The following is a 15,510-nucleotide window of genomic DNA, read 5'->3' on the forward strand; positions in this document are numbered from 1 at the left end:
AACCTTGGAGGCGACTCTTACCCTAAAATCTTTTCTTTTTTTTCAGTTTTATACACAATTGTATTCAATTAGCTAGACAAAAACTGTACAGTAACCATTGTCAATGAATGACTGGGCTAAGACTGAAAGGTGGACATGAGGGATATTTCAATGGTCCTCTGCCATAGAGACAAAACATCTAAACATTTTGACTTGCAGTGCTTACACAATGCCAAAGGAATGAAGCATTTTGGGGGCACTGACTAGTTGAATGAGAAAGAAATTTAGTTTTGACACATGAGTGAACTGTTTTGGGAAAGATATGAACTTTTGAAGGTAAACCATGGTGTTGTGCCGAACCATCCAGGTTATTTTGGCAAAAGTACCAAGAGAGCTGAGAACGTCCGGTCTGTATCAAGAAATGAGCCAAAGCAATTGAGAAGAATATTTGCCATTTTGGGGGCACTGACTCTTTATATGGGAAATGAATACCGTTTTGAAGCATGAGTGAACAGTTTTGGGAGAGATATGAGCTTTTGCACGTGAGTTATAGTGTTGTGCTGAAATGTAAGACTGTTTTGCCAAATGATCTTAGAGTTTTGAGAATGTAATTTCTGTTTCAAGAAATGAGCCAAAACAATAGAGAAAAACTGTAAAATACATTTTAGAAGTACACTGGAATTCTTTATGGTGATGTACTATCATTTTTTACCACTAGAGGTCCCTAAAATATAGTTTTTTTTTTTATTGTACCGAGCATTCCATTTCAGCATTTTAAAACCAGGTTGTGTTGTTGGTTTTTAATTTGACATACATTTTAATTAGTTAGTTTAAATAAGGACAGTCAGCATTAAAGCTGTATGCGGCTTTGTGCTCATACCACCTCAGCTCTGGAAGATTTTACCCCCTTCATGACCAGGCCATTTTTTGTTACTTAGCACTTTTTGCGCTTCTATAAGGCAGGCCATAGACCGTGCAAATTTCTTTCCTGCAAACCGAAATTCGCACGATTCCGCCATCAACACAGACAGTGCTGCGAGACATAGTATTCTCCCGACGGAAGCCGACCTTGCCGAGAAAAGACAGTGATGATTGCTAACAGCTTCTAGCGATAATCGCAATTAAAATATGGCAGGTTACTTGTACTTAAAAGAGAAGAAAAATAATTTGTTTCCCCAATCACACTTAGCTAGGTGGATGCAGCATCAGTCTGATGCTGCATCTGTCCCCCGGTGCCTCCACACTGAGAACTGAGCGTTTGAACACTGCTGATCGCTCGGTTTTCAGAGCTCCGTTAGCAGAGAGCTTTAGAATGTCAGTCACAGTTTTCTGCTCTTCTCCCTCCTCACTCACTGGAGCGCTGAGCTCTGGAGGGGGCAGAGCAGCCATCTCAGGCTCGCTGAGAGGCTGACCTGGGTGTCATTCAAGGCACCTGGCGGATCCAGACTCCATGGTTGTGATGACGCACTGCCTGGACTGACATTGGTGACATCAGCAGAGAGCGGACTTCAGTCCGTTCTTTGCTGAAAATGGGTCACAGGAGTGCAAACAAATTGCACTCCTGTGGTCTATAGGAGATGTCCAGCCAAACGAGCTGGAGTGTGGAGGGTATGACAGTGGGCAGTATGTACAGGAGAGGAGTGTGAAGGGTATGACAGTGGGCAGTATGTACAGAAGAGGAGTGTGGGGGTATGACAGAGGGTAGTATGTACCAGAGAGAAGTGTGGAGGGTATGATGGGGCAGTATGTACAGGAGAGGAGTGTGGAGGGTATGACAGTGGGAAGTATGTACAGGAGAGGAGTGTGGACAGTATGATAGTGGGCACTATATATAGGAGAGGAGTGTGGAGGGTATGACAATGAACAGTATGTACAGGAGAGGAGTGTGGAGGGTATGACGGTGGGCACTATGTATAGGAGAGAAGTGTGGAGGGTTTGACAGTGGGCACTATGTATGTATAGGAGAGGAATGTGGAGGGTATGACAGTGAGCAGTATGTACAGGAGAGGAGTGTGGAGGGTGCGACAGTAGGCACTATGTACAGGAGAGAAGTGTATGACAGCAGGCACTGTGTACTGGAGAGGAGTGTGAAGGGTATGACAGTGGGCGCTATGTATAGGAGAGGAGTGTGGAGGGTATGACAGTGGGCACTATGTACAGGAGAGGAGTGTGGAGGAATCTGGGAAGGAAACATGTAAAAAGGTTTGTGGAAGGATGTTTAGGAAATGCGTAGTGGTTAAGCGGGTCATACATGGATTGAAATTACGCCAATTATGCAGAGACCAGCCATAGTCGATCTATGTATGGGCTAGCTGGGGACAGGCTAGGGAGAGATACTAGTCAGTGGCTGGGTAGGCACTGGCTAGTATCAGAGCCAGATACACACAGGTTACATACGCCACGATCGTTAGAGCGAGAACAATAATTCTAGCTCTAGACCTCCTCTGTAACTCTAAACATGTAACCTTTTTTAAAGCATCGCTTAAGATACCAAAAAAAATCGTGCTAACTTTAGTGTTTTTTTTTAATGAATGAAACAGTTTATTTCCAAAAAAAAACATGTTTGAAAAATTGCTGCACAAATAGCGTGCCAGAGCTGCACAATTAATCGTTTAAAAAATCATGATCTCGATTCAACTCCCCTGACGATCTCCAATGCAGAGTTCGCTGATTCTTTCATATGACAAGTAGAGAGACTTTCAGCAAAAGAAAATATTTGGGGAGTCTGCCAAGTTTTTAACAGGAAACATTGTAACTAACGCTTCCTTCTTAGATCAAAGGGATACACTTCTGTGTGTGTAAAGAAAAAAATCTGGGCAGTCTGCCAAGTTTGTAACAACATTAACCCCTTCCCGACCGCCGCATGTACATATACGTCGGCAGAATGGCACGTACAGGCACATTGGCGTACCTGTACGTCCCTGCCTAGACGTGGGTCGGGGGTCCGATCGGGACCCCACCCGCGACTTGCGGCGGTCGGGTCCCCTCGGGGAGCGATCCGGGACGACGGCGTGGCTATTTGTTTATAGCCGCTTCGTCGCGATCGCTCCCCGGAGCTGAAGAACGGGGAGAGCCGTGTGTAAACACGGCTTCCCCGTGCTTCACTGTGTCGGCGCATCGATCGCGTCATCCCCTTTATAGGGAAGACACGATCAATGACGTCATTCCTACAGCCACACCCCCCTACTGTTGTAAACACACACACAGTGTACACCAAATCCTACAGCGCCACCTGTGGTTAACTCCCAAACTGCAATTGTCATTTTCACAATAAAGAATGCAATTTAAATGCATTTTTTGCTGTGAAAATGACAAAAATCCCAAAAATGTGTCAAAATTGTCCGAAGTGTCCGCCATAATGTCGCAGTCACGAAAAAAATCGCTGATCGCCGCCATTAGTAGTAAAAAAAAAAAAAATTGATAAAAATGCAATAAAACTATCCCCTATTTTGTAAACGCTATAAACTTTGCGCAAACCAATCGATAAACGCTTATTGCGATTTTTTTTACCAAAAATAGGTACAAGAATACGTATCGGCCTAAACTGAGGAAATTTTTTTTTTTTATATATGTTTTTGGGGGATATTTATTATAGCAAAAAGTAAAAAATATTGCATTTTTTTCAAAATTGTCGCTATATTTTTGTTTATAGCGCAAAAAATAAAAACCGCCGAGGTGATCAAATACCACCAACAGAAAGCTCTATTTGTGGGAAAAAAAGGACGCCAATTTTGTTTGGGAGCCACGTCGCACGATCGCGCAATTGTCTGTTAAAGCGACGCAGTCCCAAACTGTAAAAACACCTTGGGTCTTTAGGCAGCAATATGGTCCGGGGCTTAAGTGGTTAAACATTGTAACCAACTTCCTTCGTAGATCAAACTTTTGTGTGTAAATGCAGGACATTTAACCACTTAAAGTCCAACACTTGTTTCTTGTTTCTTGTTTCTTAAGTTAAAATCAATATTTTTTGCTAGATAATTACTTGGAACCCCCAAACATTATATATATTTTAGCAGAGACCCTGGGGAATAAAATGTCAATTGCTGCAATATTTTATGGTCGTCGAGCTACAACTTTTTTATATTTTTTTGGGCAAATGGGCCTATCTTGGGAAAGGGGCCTGGAGCTGCAGCTCCAATAGCCCCTATGTTAATCTGGCCCTGCTGAGATCCTGTGGAGCGGAGGCATCCATCTGTTTGGACCTCGTGTGGTGAAAGGGTTGATGTCCAGACATGATGTACACACCTAGACTGATTGCATGGTGTTGCTGCGACCGGTAGCTCCTCATAACAGTTCAGTTCGATAGAGTTACCTAGGCCTCAAGCCTGATTTAATTATTTAGTGACTGCCGCTGGAGGTACATTTCTGAGAAGGAATACACAGATACTCTGCACAATTGAAGCAACTGTTCTATGTTGTTCTGCATTGCTTTATTGATCAGAGAACCCTTTGGATTACAATCTTTGTTTCACAATAGCTAGCAGAAGACAGAAGAAGGAAGACCAGAGACCATGGGGCCAGATTCACGTAGATCAGCGGATCTATAGATCCGCTCGATCTACGTGATTTAAGATCCGCTCCCGCAAGTTTGAGAGGCAAGTGGCTAATTCACAAACCACTTACCTCCAAACTTGCGGCGGCGAATCCTAAGTCCCCCGGCGGAATTCAAATTCCGCGGCTAGGGGGAGTGTACTATTTAAATCAGGCGCGTTCCCGCGCCGATTTAAATGCGCATGCGCCGTCCGGAGAATTTCCCGGCGTGCATTGCTCCCACTGACGTCACTAGGACGTCAGTGGTTTCGACGTCAGCGTGACTTGCGACGTGCGTGTTTGTGAATCGGCGTACGCAAACGACGTTAGAAAATTCAAATTCGACGCGGGAACGCCGGCTATACTTAACATTGGCTGCGCCTGATAAAAGCAGGGGTAAGTATACGACGGGAAAGCCGCTACGGAAACGTCGTAAGAAGACTGCATCGGGTCCGCGTACGTTCGTGAATTTGCGTATCTCGCTGATTTACATATTATTCATGGTAAATCAGCGGGAACGCCCCCGACGTCATTTTTAAATCGAAAATAAGATCTGACAGTGTAACACATTGTAACACTGTCGGATCTAAGCCCTATCTATGCGTAACTGATTCTATAAATCAGGCGCATAGATAGGACCAGTGTAAGTCAGAGATACGATGGTGTATCTGTAGATACACCGTCGTATCTCTTTGTGAATCTGGCCCCATATTTCTTACTGCAAAGCCTTGCAGTGTTGTTACTACCTACTAGAGACTGTAGGGGGAATATTGAGTTAATTATACTGTGATATCATTCTTATCAATAATAAATGGTGAAAAAAGGAATATAAAGGCGCCCTTCTACCTTCTCACACCCCTATTTCTCAACAGGACAGGAAGGGAATTTTAAGGGTGTGGAGTCACTGAGCTCTTATGGTGTGGTGGAAGGTCTTATGCCGCGTACACACGGTCGTTTTTCGGCATGAAAAAAAAACGAAGTTTTTCAGCATGTCCAAAAAACAATGTTTTTCCAACTTCATCGTTAAAAACGATGTTGCCCACACACCATTGTTTTTGAAAAATGATGAACAAAGCGCGGTGACGTACAACACGTACGACGGCACTCTGAAGGGGAAGTTCTATTCGCCTTTGGGCTGCTTTAGCTGATTTTGTGTTAGTAAAAGAGCGCTCCCGTCTCATAACTCGCTTCTGAGCATGCGCATTTTAAAAAACGACGTTAAAAAATGCAGCATGTTCGAATTTTTCAGAAGCCGAAAAACGATGTGTAGCCCACACACGATCATTTTAAATGACGTTTTTAAAAACGTTGTTTTTTTTCATGCTTAAAAACAACCGTGTGTACGCGGCATCAAGCAAGATTGTTCAAGAAGACTAATGCCCCGTACACACGATCACTTTTTGTGATGAAAAAAAATTTCATTTTTTATCATTTTCCAACTTCATCATTAAAAATGATGTTGCCCACACACCATCGTTTTTGAAAAATGATGAACAAAGTGACGGCATTTAAAAAGGGGAAGTTCTATTCACCTTGAGGCTGCTTTTAGCTGGTTACTTGTTAGTAAAAGACGTTTCGTGCTTTTTTGTCTGTTACAGCGTGATGAATGTGCTTACTCCATTATGAATGGTAGTTTTACCTCCCGTCTCAAAACTTGCTTCTGGGCATGTGCGGGTTTAAAACGTCATTTTTGCCCACACACGATCATTTTTTATGACACAAAAAATGACATTTTAAAAAATGACATAAAAAATTCAAGCATGTTCGAATTTTTTTTTTGTCATTTTTCTGAAGACATAAAATGACATTTTGCCCACACACGATCATTTTAAATTACATTTTTAAAAATGTCATTTTATTTCATCACAAAAAGTGATCGTGTGTACAGGGCATAAGTGGACACTTGAAAGTTTAATCATTTGAAATTTTATCACTTATGGACTTGGCTTGTTACTACTTATTTTTGACCACTGGTTGAACGTTTTGAACACTCAATTATATTTATTAAACTATTCTAATTTATGTGTATGTTTATATATATTTATATACGCACATTTTCTTAGTATATGTATGATACACTCTTTCACGGGGGTATTTTTTTACATATTTACTTTTGTTCATTCACTGAACTTAGCGCTGCTATTTTGTTCATTCAGAATTATTTCATATCACGATATATCATTCTTGCCTAATACTATGTGCCGCATAGTGGGTTTCATAGTGTCTATATGGTGTGCTGGAAGTGGGAAGGTGCTCAGTGCTGAGGTTGTTGCCAGAGCATTAGTCCCACTTGGAGACACCCGCCGTAGCGTATCGTATTAACCCTTTTTCGGCCGCTAGCGGGGGTTAAAACCTCACCGCTAGCGCCCGAATATTGCGGTAAATACGACGGTATAGCCGCAATACAAATAGCGCGGCTATACCGTCACCACGGCTCCACGCTGCAATGTGAAAGCAGCGTTAGTTTACCTCTCCATGTGTTCAACTTAAGAGGCCAGCCACTCTCACCTGGCTGCATAAAGGAGTTGTAAAGGAACATTTTTTTTTTTTGCTGAAATGACTGTTTACAGGGTATAGAGACATAGGCCCGGATTCACAAAGCACTTACGCCGACATATCTCAAGATACGCCGCGTAAGTGTAACTATGCGCCGTCGTATCTATGCGCCGTGCCCACAATCTGATATACGCCTAAAAATAGGCTTCCTACGACCGACGTAACTTGCCTACATCGGCATTACAAGCATTCCAATGGGCAGGGGCGGTGGAGGAGCGGTGTATAAACCGCCCCAAAGATGATGCTTGCAGGAATTTTTCTAACGTCCTGCAAGCACACCACGCCAGTTTGAAAGCATTCGACTTTCACACTTGCAGATGAGCCATTTTTCAGGTGCTATTTTTAGCCTGAAAAACACCCCAGTTTGAACAAGGTCTTAAAAATGTCTTTCAAATGTCTTACAAATGCAAATGTCAGGACCTGTGTCATTGCTTGGGTAACCTGCTGGTGGCACTGTTGTGTGTAGAAGCAAAGGGTGTAGTTCTGTTGGCCACAAGCGGGTGTCCCCCAGCAGATGGACCATACAGGTAATTAGGCTGCACTTGATAAGACTGCTGGGAGTATATAAACCTGCATTGAACCAAGATCCAGTGCTTTAGTATTTTCCCTGCAAGCCGTGTCCCTGCCTGAGTCTAAACCATGCCTGATCCTGAACTGGAGACCTGTCTCCTGGAACATGCTTCCTGCTCCCACTACTGACTTTCTGCTCCCAGTACCTGATTTCCTGTTCCAGTCCTGTCTTGCTTAAGTGTGTGCCCCCCATTTGTATATTGTTAGTTAGGTTTAATTAGTTAGATTTTCATATAGGGTTAGCTGTGTTTCATTTACTTTCCACTTGCTTGTTTATGATTTACCTGTGTTGTAGAGCTGCACGATTCTGGTCAAAATGAGAATCACGATTCTTTTGCTTAGACTAAAGATCACGATTCTCTCACGATTCTCAAAAACTGAATGCCAGAAACCCCCCCCCCCAAATAAATAAATAAACCTGTGATTTTTCTGAAAATATGAATATATAAAAAAAGAGACCAGTGATATGTCTATAATGTTAAAGATCATATAACTCCTATGAAAAAAGCAGAATCAAACTTTGATTCTGCGTTTTTCATAGGAGTTATATGGTCTTTAACATTATAGACATATCACTGGTCTCTTTTTTTATACATCAGAAGCAGTACTGCCAGCAACCATTGGGTGGCGCATGGATACACACAGTTGTACAGAACTGTAAGAAAGATTAATACATCAGAAGCAGTACCGCCGGCAACCCCTGGGTGGCGCATGGATACAAACTACTGTTGTAGAGAACTGTGAGAGAAGCCCAGGCATCTATCCAGCGGCGCAGGCTGCTGACGTCGGTTCCGATATCAGCGCCATTTGCGTTCCACAGCGGTGAACACAGAAGAATCGCGGGTCATCCCGGGGGGAGATCGCGGGCGGGGAGAATCGAGATCGCGATTCTCTCCGCGATTATTAATACAGCTCTACTGTGTTGTCATTGTGTCATTGTCTTAAATAAACATATATTTTCACTTACTCACCCGGTCCTGATTCCTTTAAGGTGCAGCCAACTGATCTGATCACCCCTGCCGAATGCCTGCATTTGGAATCCCTGACAGAAAATTTTAAATTTTTGTGAAACATTAAGAACCAAGTCTGTCGGCCACCCTCTGAAAAGCATTCCACTGCAGAACATTTTTCCGAGTGGCGGAAAAGGCTACCACCCATTTAAACGAAGCCTGAGGAACCAGCCAAAAGTCACTATGTAAGTGGAACTGCTGGAACCCTCCCACTCAACATCTTTTGATTGCAAAAATCGATGGAGCCAGGTTGAAAATTGTCAACTGAACAGTTCTGGTATTGTGACAGGTGCCAGCAGAAGTTGTCAGAATACAATAGCCACAGCAGGGGATTCCTCCATCTGCGCTGTACATCCCGCAGGCGGAATTAAATGAATTCTATTAATCAGTGTATCCCCAGCTTTAAGTGAAACTCGAGGGACTGACTGGAGCAGAATTTCATGCACTGGTTAGTTGTTTATAAGCTGAATAGATTACATTTGGCAGCAGTGTCTGTACAGAATGGCAGAGGAAAGTGAAGCAATCTTGACACAGAGAAGCACTACAGACTCTCTTAGCGAAACCAAGAACAACAAGTCTGATCACCTAGGAACGCTCTGTTTTAGAAGTATGCTATGACGCTTGCAGGGTTAAGAAGCAATGAATGGAATTCACATTGTTTACTAAAAAATGCGGGTGTGCTCCATCTGTCATAGCACCTTCCCAGGTACAGATGATATTGTTTAAGTGCTTTTTACTTCCTCCATTTTTTGGCATTAAAGCAACACATAAAATACACATATGTACAAATACATTTTAACCACTTAAGCCCCGGACCAATATGCTGGCTAAAGACCCAAGGGGTTTTTACAGTTCAGGACTGCGTCACTTTAACAGACAATTGCGCGGTCGTGCGACGTGGCTCCCAAACAAAATTGGCGTCCTTTTTTCCCCACAAATAGAGCTTTCTTTTGGTGGTATTTGATCACCTCTGCGGTTTTTATTTTTTGCGCTATAAACAAAAATAGAGCAACAAATTAAAAAAAAATGCAATATTTTTTACTTTTTGCTGTAATAAATATCCCCCAAAAACATATATAAAAATTTTTTTTTCCTCAGTTTAGGCCGATACGTATTCTTCTACCTATTTTTGGTAAAAAAAAAATCGCAATAATCGTTTATCGATTGGTTTGCGCAAAATTTATAGCGTTTACAAAATAGGGGATAGTTTTTTTGCATTTTTATTTTTTATATTTTTTTTACAAGTAATGGCGGCGATCAGCGATTTTTTTCATGACTGCGACATTATGGCGGACACTTCGGACAATTTTGACACATTTTTGGGACCATTGTCATTTTCACAGAAAAAAATGCATTTAAATTGCATTCTTTATTGTGAAAATGACAGTTGCAGTTTGGGAGTTAACCACAGGGGGCGCTGTAGGAGTTAGGGTTCACTGTGTGAGTGTTTACAACTGTAGGGGGGTGTGGCTGTAGGTGTGACGTCATCGATCGTGTCTCCCCTATAAAGGGAATGACGCGATCGATACGCCGCCACAGTGAAGCACGGGGAAGCCGTGTTTACACACGGCTCTCCCCGTTCTTCAGCTCCGGGGACCGATCGCCGCACTCGAGCGGCGATCGGGTCCGCGGGACCCGCGGTCCCGGTCCCGGAGCTTCGGACCGGGTCGCGGGAGCATGCCGCGGGGGGCGCGCCCGCGACCCACGGCTGGGTACAAGTACAGGACGTATATATACGTGCTTGTGCCCAGCCGTGCCATTCTGCCGACGTATATGTGCAGGAGGTGGTCCTTAAGTGGTTAAGAAAAATTCCCCTTAGCCTAGGGTAGGGTGACCAGACATCCCCGGTTTCCAGGGACAGTCCCCGGTTTGAGGACACTGTCCCTGGACCAAGACTGTCCCCGGATTTGTCCCCAATTTGGATTTGAACAGAGGCTGGGGCAATTTCAAAGACAATCAGTGCAGAATAAAAAAAAAAATCTGAATTACACCCCCTGCTCCACCGTTTCTACTAGCTTAGGGGGCTGTATTTTTTTCCATTATCTGTTCCCCTTTCTGATGATCATGTGCTGCTCAGAGCGGAGTAAATATTTCTTCAGTTTCGGGTGCATGCTCATTCAGCTGCGCTCGCATGTTCTTCTGCCTTGGCTCAAGTCGCAGCCAGCCGCCTGCCTGCTCATCTCCTTGCCTTCCCTGGTGGAGTGATCTTCCGCCGCTTTCCCACCCAGTAGTAGCCAGGGCCCGGAGAGTAAGACTTGACAGGCTGTGAGGCGGGTGGGCAGAGAGTCGCTGATTGCCGCCATTACTAGTAAAAAAAAAAAAATGTCCCCGGATTTCATTTAAAAAATCTGGTCACCTTAGCCTAGGGTGACCAGACATCCCCGGTTTCAGGGGACAGAGGACACTGTCCCCGGACCAAGTCCCCAGATTGGATTTGAACAGGGGCTGGGGCAATTTCAAAGACAGTCAGTGCAGAATTGAAAAAGAAAATTCTGAATTACACCCCCCCCCCCCCGCTCCTACTAGCCTAGGGGGGTGTATTTTTTCCATTATCTGTGCCCCTTTCTGATGATCATGTGCTGGTTGAGCGGAGGGACCATTTCTTCAGGTTCGGGCGCATGCCCATTCAACTCCACTTCTGCCTTGGGTCAAGTCCCGGTCAGGCGCCTGCCTATCTCCTTCCCTGGTGGAGTGATCTTCCGCTGCTCCCCACCCAGTAGTAGCCCGGGGGCCGGAGAGTAAGACTTGGCAGGCTGTGAGACAGGCGACTAGTAAAAAAAAAAAAAAAATGTCCCCGGATTTCATTTTAAAAATCTGGTCACCTTACCATAGCTTCCCCCAAATTACAAATCTGGTTCCCCCTCCAGCAGGTCCGTACATATCTCCTCCAATGGTTGTGGCTTACTTCGATGGTTGCAGCCTGTCCAGTAGAAATCTGGGTTCAGACTTCCCATGCCGGTGCACTAAAGCCAGCCATAGATGGTTTGAATGTCAGCCGGTTCAGAGTAGTACACCTGAACCCAGGCCATTGTTATATTGCTTATTAATGTGTGTTGCGTTAGGGCAGCCCATTGTTTAAAGAGGTAGTATACTTTCCTTTTTTTTTCATGGCCCCCTGCAGGCTGATGTCATAATGTGCTAGTAAGCACTGTATACTAGCACATTATGACAGACCTACCTTTTAAATGGAGCTCTCTAGCACTGAGCTGTCACCACTGTCAGGGCTTCCACCTTCACCCAGTCTTCCTTCCAGGTTTGTGTTCTCTGGCCATTTGCAAAGAGTGTTTTTTAAAAAGAGCTGATTGCATTACCATATGCTCAAAATATAACTGGATACTAACATTTATAGAGTATAATGACAGGGGTAGTTGATCCAATATCCAATTGGGGGATAAGGAAGGAATTTTTTCCTCCACGGAGTGAATTGAACCATGTTTTATTGTTTTTGTTTTTTTCCTTCCTCTGGATAAACTGAGTATAGGATGGTACAGTATCTCACAAAAGTGAGTACGCCCCTCACATTTTTGTAATTTTTTTATTATATATCTTTTCATGTGACAACACTGAATAAATAACACTTTCCTCCAATATAAAGCAGTCAGTGTACAGCTTGTATAACAGTGTAAATTTGTCCCCTCAAAATAACTCAACACACAGCCATTAATGTCTAAACCGCTGGCAACAAAAGTGAGTACACCCCTAAGTGAAAATGTCCAAATTGGGCCCAATTAGCCAGTTTTCCTCCCCGGTGTCATGTGACTCATTAGTGTTACAAGGTCTCAGGTGTGAATGGGGATCAGGTGTGTTAAATTTGGTGTTATCGCTCTCACTCTCTCATATTGAGATCTGAAAAAAAAGAATTGCTGCCCTACATTAAGATGGCCTAGGCTATAAGAAGATTGCCAAGACCCTGAAACTGAGCTGCAGCACAGTGGCCAAGACCATACAGTGGTTTAACAGGACAGGTTCCACTCAGTTCCACTTTTTACATTTCTTCATTTTCCAAAAAAATACAACTTCAAAAAACTCGCCATACCTTTTACTAAATATTTTGGACTGTCTACTTACCAAAAAGGGCTCATTTGAGGGTATTTGTATTTCCCTGGCATTTTAGGGCCTCAAGAAATTACATACGTTGTCAGTACACCAAGACTGACCAATTTTTAATTATATATTGTGACAGGAAGTCAGGTAGATCTGTGGGTGTTGTCACAGATGGGAGATACATTTTTGCCTTGTTTAGACAATACACCAATTATTATCAGGTGTCGGCTACAGAAGTAGCCAGAAAGGTTTAAGGGCATTGGAAAACTTCAGCTGTTCAGAATGAGGCAATTAAGGCCTCTATAAGTAATCCAGAGGATTACTACTGATTGCTGCATCCTGAGGCTTTCTGAGTGAAGGAGAGCAGTAGCAGAAATACTTCTGAAGAGGTGAGGTGCTGTTGATTTTTCTGTGTGATAAAAATCAAAAAGAGACTATTGTTTACTGCTGTAGGACCAGCAGTGTCTGCCCAGCACTAGGCTGTGCCAGACTCCCTAGATAGGTTCCTGTGTGGTGAAGGTAGACGTCCCAAGTGGCCAGGGTTTACTTTATGTTTGATTTTGTTTATGCTGTTTGGATGCTTGCACTTGTTTCCAGCAAGATGGAAGAATAAACCAAAATCTTTGTTTTTCAACTGTCTTCGACTGCCTTTCTGTATAAATTCAGTGTGTAGTGAACCCATCCAGGGGGTCACACACCCCGCTACCGAGCTAACCCCTTACAATATATATACACCATAGTCTGTATATAAAATTTTCCTACAGACTAAATAGTATACACTGATTTGGGTTATTTTTTACCAAAGAAATGTAGTAGTATAAATTCTGGCCTAAATTTATGAAGAAAGACTATTTATGTGCAACATTTTATAACAAAACTTTCTGTCTTTTTTTTGTTTATTCAATAAAAAAAAAAAACAGTAGTAATGAAATATTGCCAAAAGAAAGCTCCATCAGTCTCAATTACTTTTGTGTAGTGTTTTATGACTGGCTGAAAATTGTCCTGGATAAAAAGGGAGTGAACGTATCCAGTATTGAGGTGGTTGGAGATCATTGTCACCATGCTACTGGCTCTTCCAGGAGGTGTTGGACCTGGATCTACGAAGGCACCATCAGATGGAAGGTCAATAAGCGCCAGCACACGGAACACCTCTGGAGGAACCCTAGGCTTCTATGGAACCCTGGTTGAGAATGGCTTCTTTAATGCTAAACTTTTTTTTTTTAGCTAAACCTCAGCTTTAACAGTGACAAACGATATAAAACCAATATAAGCTTATGCTGAAGTTATGCTTTAATGTGTATCTAAACCCAAGAACAAAAATGTAATATAATGCAGCTAAAAGGTAGTGGCTACGTTTGGTTTAATTTATTGGGTTTAATTTTCTTTATTTTTATCTGGTAACACTGCCAATAACACAAGGCCTGTCCTAGAGAGACAATGCTCGATCACTTTATCTATGGAAGAGCAGCGCTGTCACCCTAATGCGTTTGCACTACAGAACACATCACTTTTTCCTCATTTTGATAACATAGGGTAAAATGTTCTGCAGTCCACAAGCAGAACTAGTAACAAGGGTATCTGATAAAAGTCAGCAGAAGCAGGCTGCACAAGAAATTATCAACTTACTAAATTTCCGGCAGGACCAACTGTTTTTTTTTAAAACTTATAAAACAAATGCTTTTTTTGTATTTTTAAAATGGTATTAAACCTCCCAAAATATAGTTGTAGCACTGCCCCCTTGGGGGTTGCTTAGAATTGCATGTTCATCTGTGCCACCTTAAATAGGAAGTAAACAGTCATAATAAAAAATAAAAAAACACCTGCAAGAGAAAGGCATAATGAGCTAGTATACACAGCATACTAGCTCATTATGTGGCACTTACCTGAGATTGAAGCCACCAAAGTCTTCCTCGGTCCCATCCACCGCCGCCGCCGTGTCCCCTCGTCGCTATTTCCTGTTATCGCCGCTCCGGCGCTGTGACTGGCCGGAGCGGCGATGACGTCACTCCCGCACATGCGCGCGGGAGCGGTTAATGCCGTTCACAAAAATGCGCGCTGTAGACAGCGGTGCCCGTTTCTGTGAAAATATCTTCTTAACCGTGTAGGTTAAGGAGATATTTCTTGCACCTACAGGTAAGCTTTAATCTAGGCTTACCTGTAGGTGCAAGTTGCAACAGTGGGTTTACAACCACTTTAAGACATCAGCATACCAAGACATTTGGGTAAATTTCATGCTCCCAAATTTGTGGGAGGAGTTTGGGGATGGCCCCTTCCTGTTCCAACAAGACTGCGCACCAGTGCATAAACCAAGGTCTATAAAGACATGGACTTAGCAAGGGTGTTGGAAAATTACCTTCAAGTGCAAAAATTCACATTATAATAGTAACTAAAACATATAAAATTAAGTGGGAAAATTTTTTCCAAGTGCTATAATAGTGGGAACCTCCCAACTAAAAAGTTGTTGCACTTGAAGTTAATCTGTATAGCAAATATCTATAGGAGGGGTTTTCACCATCCCTGCTAATTTGTATACAGTATACAGTCATATTTTCAGTTATATGTGTTGTTACATATCACAGAGACCGGTATTGTGGTAATATTGAAGTTTATTGAGATTTCCATTCATTAGAGGGTTCCACCAATATTGTTAAGTTATTGATTAGTAGGTTAGCGCTGCACTTTTTTTCGTGGTGTGGGAACACATAACAGTGCTTAGCGGCCTTTTACTGACACTTTTTTATTTTACCTCCAGTAGTTTATTGTAAATAGTAGTGTGGTGATTACCTATTATACTAAAGATCGGCATGTGGCATTAATAAAC

This window comes from Rana temporaria, chromosome 10 (genome assembly GCF_905171775.1).
Source record: "Rana temporaria chromosome 10, aRanTem1.1, whole genome shotgun sequence".
Lineage (NCBI taxonomy): Eukaryota > Metazoa > Chordata > Amphibia > Anura > Ranidae > Rana > Rana temporaria.